The following is a 12,273-nucleotide window of genomic DNA, read 5'->3' as shown; positions in this document are numbered from 1 at the left end:
ATATCCATCAAAAGAGATTTTGCTTTAATAAAATAAATCTAGTAAATATGCAACATATGAAAAGGTCCATATGTATGCCTCAAGAATAACCCTAAGATTTTGGAATATAGGTTTCATAAAAACCAAGTTTGGTGCTCCTACATTTGACTCACAAGGTATACAGAAAAGTGTCCTACTCTTGATGCCGAAATAAATCTTTGTACTCAACTTTATCGTCACAAAAGGCTTCCAATATATCGATAACAAGAGAAAAAAATTGCACATCAAATATCTTTGCTTCATCAAATCTAACATCATTTTCATATGAATCTCAACAACTTAATAACCAAGAAAAAATTGAACATAATATTTGACTGTAAATTTATGCATCTGATCACAACTAACAATAGTAACATAAGATAAAATAACTTTATAGATCCTTATAGTCATAACTAATTCATAAGATAAAATAACTTTATAGATCCTTATACATAGGCCCACATATCATCCAACGATCAAAATCTAATATCAAACAAGATAACTCCAACAAATTGAAGCTCACGTGAAGAATCTCTAGAGTCTTCTTAGGAAATAGTGAGCATGTTAGCAATATCCATCAAAAGAGATTTTGCTTTAATAAAATCAATCTAGTAAATATGCAACATATGAAAAGGTCCATATGTATGCCTCAAGCATAACCCTAAGATTTTGGAATATAGGTTTCATAAAAACCAAGTTTGGTGCTCCTACATTAGACTCACAAGGTATATAGAAAAGTGTCCTACTCTTGATGCCAAAATAAATCTTTGTACTCAACTTTATCGGCATAAAAGGCTTCCAATATATCGATAACAAGAGGAAAAAATTGCACATCAAATATCTTTGCTTCATCAAATCTAACATCATTTTCATATGAATCTCAACAACTTAATAACCAAGAAAAAATTGAACATAATATTTGACTATAAATTTATGGATCTGATCACAACTAACAATAGTAACATCCTCAAGAATGAATCTATGTTAGCAAAATCATGAAACTAAAAAACCAAATTAGCAACATATCCATCCTTAGCCATGTCAACCACAAGAAAATCCACATCTGTAACATTTAGATCCTTAACCATGTGAATAATAAGTGAATCCATATTGACAACATTTAAATTCAACTTCACATTAATAGAAAAATCCATATCATCAACATGTAGACCCATTTTTGTATCAATGACAATAGAATTCCTAGCCATATAAGAAACAATAAGTGAGACCAAAAACATATTTATATATTAGCAGCCATATGTCAATCCAAATCAATAATATCAATTGTAACTCCTACATCCTCAATTATCTCAGGAACAACATATAAATTTATATCCATATCAAAAACCATATTGAGATCTATATCCATATGTAAATTCTCAATACTTGAAACAAAAATATCACAATTAGCAATCTCATTTCTCATAATAAAAATCCATGCAATTTTGATGTTAGATCCACCCATCTACTCACAAAAACCAACACATACTACATCATGTTCAACAAAGTCATACTTTAAATAATCCTTATTAATGATTCCAACCTTTAGCTTCTTCTAATTAGAAAAGTTCATCTTCTTTGAATAATCCTTCCAACAAACCAAACATCATTCTTTGTGAATGGTAAATGCCAACTCAAACATGAATTCATCATTTGGTCAATCTTCTAACATAATTTATCCCAAATCATATCCAACTTATCCATTAAGTTCCACACAAAATGAAACTACATAGCATCATCAATATGATTGCAAGACACTAGTTGCTTCCTATTTAGTGATCTACTTTTCATCTTTGTAACTTGCCTTAATTTAGTGATCATCTCACACAAGTTAAAATTCATTTCTTTACATCAATCTTCCATAACTACAACAAATCAATCTATGAGTCCTCTACAATTGTGAGAAAGAACCATGATCTCCTACCTGACAATAAAAGAATATAGGGCTCCATCGATAATTAATCCACCAAAAAACTAGCACAAGATAGAAATCTATTTTCATACCCTCTGATGTTGTCCGTGATGGGTGTATTCCACTTGGTGGTAACATAGCCCCTAAAAAATAACCACACAATATAAATATCACATATACATAGATATTCAAATAAATTGCAACATATATTCTCATAAGAGAATTATTAAATTTACATCCAAATTGCTTAATTATAAGGTCTTCCAAGATACTATTGGTCAAATAAATAGTATTGACAAATGAGTGTCAACACACTTAACCATTTTCACTATGTATGTCGAGTACACAAAGTAAGATGAATCAAAATTTTAGTCAGTGTCGAGTCATAGTTAGTGCCAAGAAGATCATAGTGTAGTATGTGCTGAGAAATACAAGAATTGTTCATGTGTCGAGTAACATAATCATTCAGGTGCCAAGAAAACCAAGAAATGTAGTTGATGTCAAGCAATTTAGAAACAATATGTTTCGAGCATCAATAATACTATAAGTGTCAAGCAACATAGGATCAGCATAAAATTTTGTGCCATCACAAACTTAGATGTAAAATAGTTATGCATGACTCACAAGAGGATAAAGAGATAAAATCAAATCCTTTCATTCACCTATGAAATCAACATGCAGCCAATTAGAAAATTGGAGACAACATACAATCAATAGATGAAAACAAAGGATTTAAGCGAGAAAATTCTAATCAAGGATGCATAATAGACCACAAGTCTTTATAAGGAGATCATGACACCATTACAAGAGTTGTTGATAGAGGAGGAATAAACAGAGGCTATTACTAAGATAAATAGAGGTGTCAAAGACTTAGTGGAAAGGACAACACTTATACATCCAATTGATTACAATAGAATAGGGGACACATTCAGAGATTAGATCTAGAAAAGATTAGAAGAGAAATAGTAGATCAAGTTCTTGAGATCAAAAATTTGAGATTGCATACAATAAGGTTATATGTTCTAATACTCTCTCATAATTGTATTAGAAGTTTAAATCCTATGTTGATAGGCTAGCTTAATATCTAGGTAGGAGACCTTTTCGAGAAGGACAAGTAGGGGATAGGAGAACCTTTGGAGAAGGTCATGAAAGTCCTATTAAATTAGGTGGTTTTAACAGCCTTTATGTAAATCCTTTTAGAGGGTGACACTTCATGTAAAGTGTTTGTAAATCCTTTCAATAGGTCACATTTGGCAGTGTGTAAAGCCTTTAACAAGGTGGGCCTTTAATAGGGAAAACCATCAGAAGTGGTTGAACTCATTGCTACAGTAATTTTTGTGGATGTCATCCCCCCCCAGTTTTACCTTCTTATTCCTAAAGGGTTTCTGGGTCACCAAAATCTCTTGTGTTATGTGGTGATGCATGCCTTCATTTCATGTTTGATTAAATGTTTACTTGCATGCATGTTTATTTAAGTTATATGTTATTAAGGAATTAAAAAGGGTAAAAAGATAGTACTTCTAATTCACTCCCACAAAGAAGTTCACTTTCCATTCAGGCATTCCAACAATTGGTATCAGAGCCAAGTTCTCTCAAGGAGAAGCCTAATAGCTTGGAGAAAAAGATCAAAAGATGGAAGTCTTCAAACTTGGAAAGATCATTGATAATCAAGTGATTGATATGCAACTTGCTCTATAGAAGGTAGAGGAAGCCAGAGAGGAACTAAGAAAATCCTTAAAAAGAAGAAAGGACATAGGTATAGCTTAGAATGACATATACTACAAGGAGTTTGAGACCACACAAGTATTTGCCAATGGATATTCCAAGGTGTTTGATGTAGCAATAGGAGAACTATTGGAGAAAAATAGAGCACAAGCAGAAGAGATAATATCTCTCAAGATGGAACAAGAATGACAAGAAATGATGCTATGTGAAATCACTAAACAAAAGAAAAGAGTTGTTGAGGATAGATCTATTCTTGAAGATGACAAAAGGAACCTTGCAAATAGACTTGAGAAGAAGTCTACTGAACTCACAAAGATCTAAAATATGTAGTTGGAAACACTTAGCCAAATGATGAATTCTCATCATGAATTCAATATGAAAGATATTAAGATATCTACTCTAAGAATAAAGAATGAGCAATTGTAAAATGAGTTGAAAAGAGAGAAAGATATACCAGAGAACTTCAACAAGTCAAGTGGAGCCATCAGACAATTTGAGTAGTAGCTAAAATCACCAAGATCAAACAATAATACTTTAGGACTTGGATTCACCAACACTAAAGAAGATGAAACATCAAAGAGCACTGAGAAAAGGAGTGATAAAGGTAATAACTTAAAACCCACTTGTCATTACTATAACAAGAAGGTACATATGACTAATGTTTGTAAGAGTAAAAAGATCAATCAGTAGAACACACCTAAAAGCAAAGGGTATTGTTACAAGTGCAACGTGCAAGAGCATCTAACACAAAATTGTAGGATAAAAGTCATGAGAATACCAAGATTTGATGGTCACTACTACAATTTCAAGAAGTATGGATATAGATCCTTTGAGTGCAAATCAATGCCTATGTGGACACCTAATCAACATACAAGGATAAAAAACTATGTAGGCCATTACAATTGGGACTAAAATACAAGGAAAAGTTGTCACTACTGCCAAGAATATGGTCATGCACCTTAGAATAGCATAAGAACACACTTCAAAGGAAATTATAGTAGATGGTTGAATTAGACTACTTTTTTTAGTTGCTTGAAGACTGGACTTGTCAGTGAGAACTATGCAACAAAGGTTAAGGCACCCAAGACTTAAGTTAACAAGGGAAAAGAGAAAGTTGATGTTGAACACATTAGGACATACATGAAGAAGACATGGGAGAGAAGAGATGGACCAAGCACATCCAATGGAGGGGTCACTTCACCTAAGACATCAAGTGATCACACTTCATTCAATTAAACACAAGATAGGCACATGGGGTTGATACATATAGAGATGTATCATACATCACTCCCAAAGAACATAGAAGCACTGCAAATAAGAAATTTTTATAAGATAAGATGCCAAGTCAAAATTTGGAAGATGATGTCGAGTTACCTTTGGTTGTCGAGTAAAACTCTAGTGCGTGCCAAGTTGAATAGTCTAGTAGCTACTAAGTAAGACTTGATAGTGGCTGCCAAGTAATTGACAAGATCAGTAGAAGCTGAGTGAAATGAGATAGTAGCTACCAAGTAAATGAAATAGCATTGATGCTAAGCTACAAAATCCTTTGGAAGCTGAGTAGTAGTTGTATGCAAAAAATGCAATAAATGCTAGGTTTCAAACCTAATAAAAGTAAAAATCGTTCATTTTTCAATCATTCAAACAAAGAGAAAACAAGCATAGTGATTGAGAAATTTCTTGGTGATCAAAATATTATTTGTAGTGATCTAATAGCTACCCAACTCAATTTCATCAATTTCCTAGGTATTTTATTCAAGTCTTGAGATATGTAGTTTGTGAAGTTTATTTAAACAGTAAACACTAGTTCAATTAGAAATGGCATCTAGTTCCAAGTTAGCTAAGGGAAAGGATGGTTTGGATATTCAATTAGTTAGCAACAAATTCAAACAACCTAATTTCAAGCCAATCCCAAAGGTTGCATACAAAAATAATCTTATTGGTGCCCTATCTATGATTCCTAATACAGTAGTGATGGTTAAGGATGTATACAAACATTACAATTGCACGATAGAGAAATAGGAGATTTAGAGATAGCCAATGCATTTGAGAAGTTGTGTTATAATGGAAAACTTAAGGATGAATTTTCTATAGTTGAGAAGAATGGATTTACAAAAGCCCTAGCTTTCCCCACAGTATTCAAAACTGAATGGATAAGGATAGTTTTAAGTAGAATCCATGATGGAGCCTTCTAGCTAAAGACTAGCCCAATCAAATTTACCATGAACATAGTTAATAGGGTAACTAGTTTCAAAACCCTAGATTGGCCCAAGACCCTAAGGAGTGATAAGAGGGAAGCAACTAAGAAGAATACCAGACCCAAATGGAATAATAGGGGCATGAAAATTGACACCATCAAAGACCTCCTACTATATTTTTTTGTGAGGGCAATATCTCACAAATTTTACCAATCCAGCAGGTTGAACATTGTACCCTATAGAGCAGTGGATGTGGCATATAAGCTAGTGAAAAAGGATCACACTTATGATCTTGTCGATTAATGATGTAGTAAATCAATGAAATCTTGGGAGCCATAAGGAAATCAAAAGGGGCTCAATATAAATTTGGTGAAACATTGGTTTACATATTCTTTTATGTGATGAAAGAATTCCCTTTAGTTGGTAAGGTGAATTGGAATCAAGACAAGATTATAATTGAGAAAATAAATTGGTTCATTGCACAAATGGGTGAGAACTTTGATGCCCAAATGACTAGTTATTTTGAGGACTTCAAAATGCCCATGAAACAAAGAATGAGAATTCTAGTCTCATTGGTGAAGGAACATGTGAAAGACATTTTCTTTCTAGTGGACATTGACTACACATATATTCAAGCAGTCATCCCTAGAGTAAGATGGCTTAGACCATTGGGTTATGAGCTTGATGTCAACCAAGCTTCAGTAGCTATTATAACATTTCTTATAGAGGAAACTGATAAAATTGCAAAACATTTTGGTACCTATGATCTTGTTAAATCAATAGTGGTCATAGACCTCAAAACAACTAGTGTAATCAAGAGGAAGGATAAGCTTGTGAAGAAGCTTAAAAAGAAATTTGGGGCAGACATAGGTGAGATAGGGACTGCAGAGGAAGTAGAGGAAATAAGTGATGATGAGGAAGAAAATGACAATGAAAAAGAAGAAGATAAGCCAAAGCAAGGACCACTTAAGTTGACCCAAGGCCTAGGAGAAGATTGTTAGGATAAACCATGGACAGAAATAAAAACTACATGCAAATATAACCAATAACAAAAATAATAGAACACATAGAAATGAACACAAGGCACCAAGATTTAACGTGGTTCACCCAATCCCTGGGCTACGTCCACCAAATAGCAAGTCTGATCTTATTACAATCCAGTGATTACAACCTGATTACAATCCGTAATCCCTTACAGCTCAATATCGCTGCAAGAACCAATTTTGTATCACCACACATAAAAAATACCCAACCCTAAGCCCTTTTTATACAAGTATTAAACCACTTTAGGGTTATAACATGTTGGCCATATGTCGGCGATAATATGTTAGCTACCATGTCGGGTTAGAACTATTTATGAAGTATGTATAGTACTTTCCTGATCAGTCACCACAATCTAACAATCTCCCACTTGGGGACTGATCAGGCTCCACACTAAACAACAATCTCCCACTTGGAGACTGATCCTGTAGCAATACAACTACTACATGGGGCTCCCACTGGATCAAACCACACTGGACTCTGTTGTTCTTTTATTCACATTTAGTCTAAAAGACCAACTAAAGCTGAAGAGGAGTTCAACTTCTCCCTTATGACAACCTTTGTCAACATATCTACTGGATTTTCATTGGTATGTATCTTCTCCAGCTTTAACTGTCCATCCTCCAAAATTGACCGAATGAAATGGTACCGCAACTGTATGTGTTTGGTCTTAGAATGCAGAGCTGAATTCTTAGCAAGATGAATGGCACTCTGACTATCTGTGAACAAATAATTATCCTTCTGAGGATGTCCCAATTCTTCCAAGAAGAAATAAAGCCATATCATCTCTTTGGCTGCCTCTCTAGCAGCAACATACTCTGCCTCTGTAGTGGAGAGAGCATTAATCTTCTGTAGCCTAGAAACCCAGCTCACGGCTACCCCAACAACAGTAAAGACATAACCTGTAGTACTCCACTTGGTATCAATATCCCCAGCCAAATCTGAGTCAAAATAGCCCTATAAATCAGTAGTAGAGCCCCCAAAGTGTAAACACTTATTGGATGTTCCTCTCAAATATCTGAGAATCCACTTGACAGCATTCCAATGCTCAAAACCTGGATGACTCATATACCTGCTAACAACTCCCACTGCATGTGCAATATCTGGCCTAGTGCATACCATAGCATACATCAAACTTCCTACAGCTGAAGCATAGGGTACCTTGGACATCTTATCCTCCTCTTCCTGTGTCTTGGGACACATCTCCTTAGTCAATTTCAAATGACCAGGTAAAGGTGTGCTGACAGCTTTAGCATTCTCCATAGAGAAACGTTGCAACACCTTCTCAACATAATCAGCTTGAGATAGCGTCAATGTTCTATTCTTCCTATCTCTACAAATCTTCATACCAAGGATTTGTTTTGCTGCCCCCAAATCCTTCATAGCAAATGCATGTGCTAACTGGAATTTTAGCCCCTTAATATGATGCATGTTAGACCCAGCTATAAGCATATCATCAACATATAGACATAAAATAATGTAGCTATCATCATCCAACCTCTTAAAATAAAAATAGTAATCTGAATGACACCTGTTATATCCATGCTCATGCATAAAACTATCAAGTTTCAGATACCATTGCCAAGGTGCTTGCTTCAGGCCATATAAACTTTTCTTCAATTTGCACACTAAGTTCTCCTTACCTTTGACCTCAAAACCCTGTGGCTGAGCCATATATATTTCTTCATCCAAATCACCATGAAGAAAGGTTGTTTTAACATCCATCTTCTCTAAATGCAAATCTTCAGTAGCCACAAGACTTAAAACAGTACGAATAGAAGTCATTTTAACAACAGGAGAAAATATCTCATCAAAATCAATTCCCTTTTTCTGTGCAAATCCTTTTACAACTAACCTGGCCTTAAATCTTTTCTTACCTCCTTCCTCTTCTTTCAACCTGTAAACCCATTTATTCTGTAAAGCCTTTTTACCTGCAGGCAACTTGCACAAATCCCATGTCTTATTTTTCAGCAAAGAGTCCATTTCATCTTTCATTGCAAACTCCTACTGAATCTTAGTATCCACCTGCACAGCTTCATCATAACTTTCAGGTTCACCAGCATCAGTAAGTAAAATAGAATACAAAGAGGGAGAAAACCTTTGTGGAGGTCTAATTGGCCTTGTTGACCGTCTAACATTCACTGGTGTGTGTGGTATTTTTTGTTGCAGTTGTTGCACATCATGAGGAATGGCTGGAACATCAGCTTTTGGAGTATCATCCAGCACTACATAATCATCTTCTTTCTTCTCATGTTGCTGCAACAGATCTTTGTACAACACTTTTTCATTGAATATGACATCCCGGCTTCTCATAATTTTATGATTTTCAAAATCCCAAAGCCTATAGCCAAATTCATTAATGCCATATCCAACAAAGACACATTTCTTTGATTTCGCTTCTAGCTTGGTTCTATTTTCAGAGTCTATATGAGCAAAAGCTTCACAACCAAAGGTCTTGAGAAAAGAATAACTCACCTTCTTACCAGTCCATGCTTCCTCTGGAATACCATAGCCCAAAGGAGTAGAGGGACCTCTATTAATCAAATATACTGCAGTATTGACAGCCTCTGCCCACATGTGTAAGGGCAACCCAGCATGCAACCTCATGCTCCTTGCGCGCTCCATTATAGTCATGTTCATGCGTTCAGCCACTCCATTTTCCTGTGGAGTCCTTGGAATAGTTTTTTGTCTACGAATACCATTAGTGGAGAAACAATCTTCAAATTCATGATTGCAATACTCACCACCATTATCAGATCTGAGACATTTTAATTTCTTACCAGTCTCATTTTCAACCAATCATTTCCATTTCTTAAAAGTTTGAAATACATCAAATTTCTGTCTAAGGAAATAAACCCATACTTTTCTAGTTGCATCATCAATAAATGTAACATAATAATGAGAGCCACCAAGGGAAGATACCTGAGACGGTCCCCATACATCTGTATGCACAAGCTCTAATTTCTCCTTTTTGTTTTCCTTCCCTGTCTTTACAAAACTCACTCTCTTTTGTTTTCCATACACACAACTTTCACAAAAATCCATATTCACACATTTTAGACCTGGTAAAAATTTCCTTGAATGAAGTACTTTCATACCTTTCTCACTCATGTGCCCAAGTCTATTGTGCCATAGCGCTGTATCAGAATCTACAGCAGCTATTTGTTCTCCCTGCTCAACTGCAGTAATTGTTCCTGAATATTCATTTTTCTCTGAAACAATCAAAGTAGAAGGAACAATATGACCTGTACAAAGATATAAGGTGCCTACTTTCACACCTTTTGCTACTACAAGGGAACCTTTTGAAACCTTCCAATTTTTATCATTAAAAGTAATTACACAACCCTCATCACCGAGTTGCCCTGCTGAAATTAAATTCCTACTCAGCTTTGGAACATGTCTTACCTCATGTAGTAGCCAATGATTCCCATTCTACAACTTAATCTTAATTTTTCCCTTTCCAACAATCTGACAGGGTTCATTATCCCCCAAATAAACAAGCCCAAAATCCCCTTGGACATAATCAATGAAATAACCTCTATGAGGTGTAGCATGAAAAGAAGCACCAGAATCTAAAACCCATGAATCATCAACACTCTCTAAAGACAGAGGCAAAGCATCCTCTTCAGATTTATTACTTACCACATTTGCCTCTTTGTCTCCATCTGATTTATCTCCTTCATTTTTCTTTTGAGTCCAGCAATCTTTCTTTTTGTGCCCTGGTTTCCCACAGTACCAACAATCATTTGGTCCTCTTGATTGAGACCTCCTCCCCTTTGACTTTCCTCTTGATTTCCCACGATTTCCAGAGTTACTTCCTCTTTCAGTCATTCTGTCCCTGCTTTGTGCATTTAAAGCACTTCCTGATGTAGATCCACCTGAGGATTTTCTACGAGTTTCCTCACTTAAAATAACACCGATCACATCATCATATTTTAGGGTACTTGATCCAGGAATAGAATTACTCACCGCCATTACCAAGCCATTCCAGCTTTCAGGCAAAGAACACAAAATCAAGAGAGCCCTAATTTCTTCATCAAAATTGATACCCACAGAAGATAATTGACTAGTAATAGTATTAAACTCATTTAAATGATCTGCAACAGATCCACCTTCTGCCATTTTCATATTAAATAAACGCTTCATGAGAAATACCTTATTTGAAGCAGAGGGCTTTTCATATAGTGTCGCTAGGGTTTTCATCAAATCTTCTGTCGTCTTTTCTTTTGTAATATTAAATGCCACCGATGGTGCCAAGCATAACTGAATGCTTTCGAGTGCCTTTCTGTCCAAAAGATCCCATTCAGCCTCTGACATAGTTCCCTGATTCTTGGCTTTTCCTTCCAATGGCTTCCATAAATCCTTCTGATATAAATAGTCTTCCATTTGCATCTTCAATAACTGGAAGTTCTGCCCATTAAACCTATCAACCCTCAGCTTGCCATCATCTGCCATTGCTCCCACTCAACCGTGAGACTCCCACTTAACTGTGAGACTTTCCTGCAGAGGATAACTGAGAAACAACTAGGCTCTGATACCACTTGTTAGGATAAACCACGGACAGAAATAAAAACTACATGCAAATATAACCAATAACAAAAATAATAGAACACATAAAAATGAACACAAGGCACCAAGATTTAACGTGGTTCACCCAATCCCTGGGCTACGTCCACCAAACAGCAAGTCCGATCTTATTACAATCCAGTGATTACAACCTGATTACAATCCGTAATCCCTTACAGCTCAATACCGCCACAAGAACCAATTTCCTATCACCACACATAAAAAATACCAAACCCTAAGCCCTTTTTATAAAAGTATTAAACCACTTTAGGGTTATAACATGTCATCCATATGTCGGCCATAATATGAAGTATGTACAGTACTTTCCTGATCAGTCACCACAATCTAACAGATAGAAATGTGGCAAGAGTAGTGATGTAGCATGTTGACATATGGCACATAGATTGAGGCATTGAGGTGGACTAAGGTGACATGTGTCAAACTATCACACAGTCATGATGACATTGTAGGGTTTTGACAAGGCATGTGACAAAGTGACAAGCTAACATGTGTCAAAGGTGATAAAATAGAAAAGTAGAGTGTGCCTAGATCTAAACATTCAAATGTTTCCACGTGCCACAAAATTGATGGTTGTCACATATTCACATAGGGAAGATGCTCACCAGTTATCCAAAGTGACATGGTGACCCAATCATGAGATGACATGTGATGTCATGTGGTAGCTAGTTTGGAGATGATGTGAAAAGTCTATGGGAAAATTAGAAGGTTCCACATGGCACCTAGGTGGTAGAGGCTCTAGGATGATGCTAACATGTCAAATTATGGAGCAAGATGATAGGGATTAATGGACCAATC

Source organism: Cupressus sempervirens, chromosome 11 (assembly GCF_028749045.1).
Source record: "Cupressus sempervirens isolate cs-2001-9-10 chromosome 11, ASM2874904v1, whole genome shotgun sequence".
In the NCBI taxonomy this organism is placed as follows: Eukaryota; Viridiplantae; Streptophyta; class Pinopsida; order Cupressales; family Cupressaceae; genus Cupressus; species Cupressus sempervirens.
The sequence above is the reverse complement of the archived record's forward strand: the minus strand, read 5'-3'. Positions refer to the sequence as shown.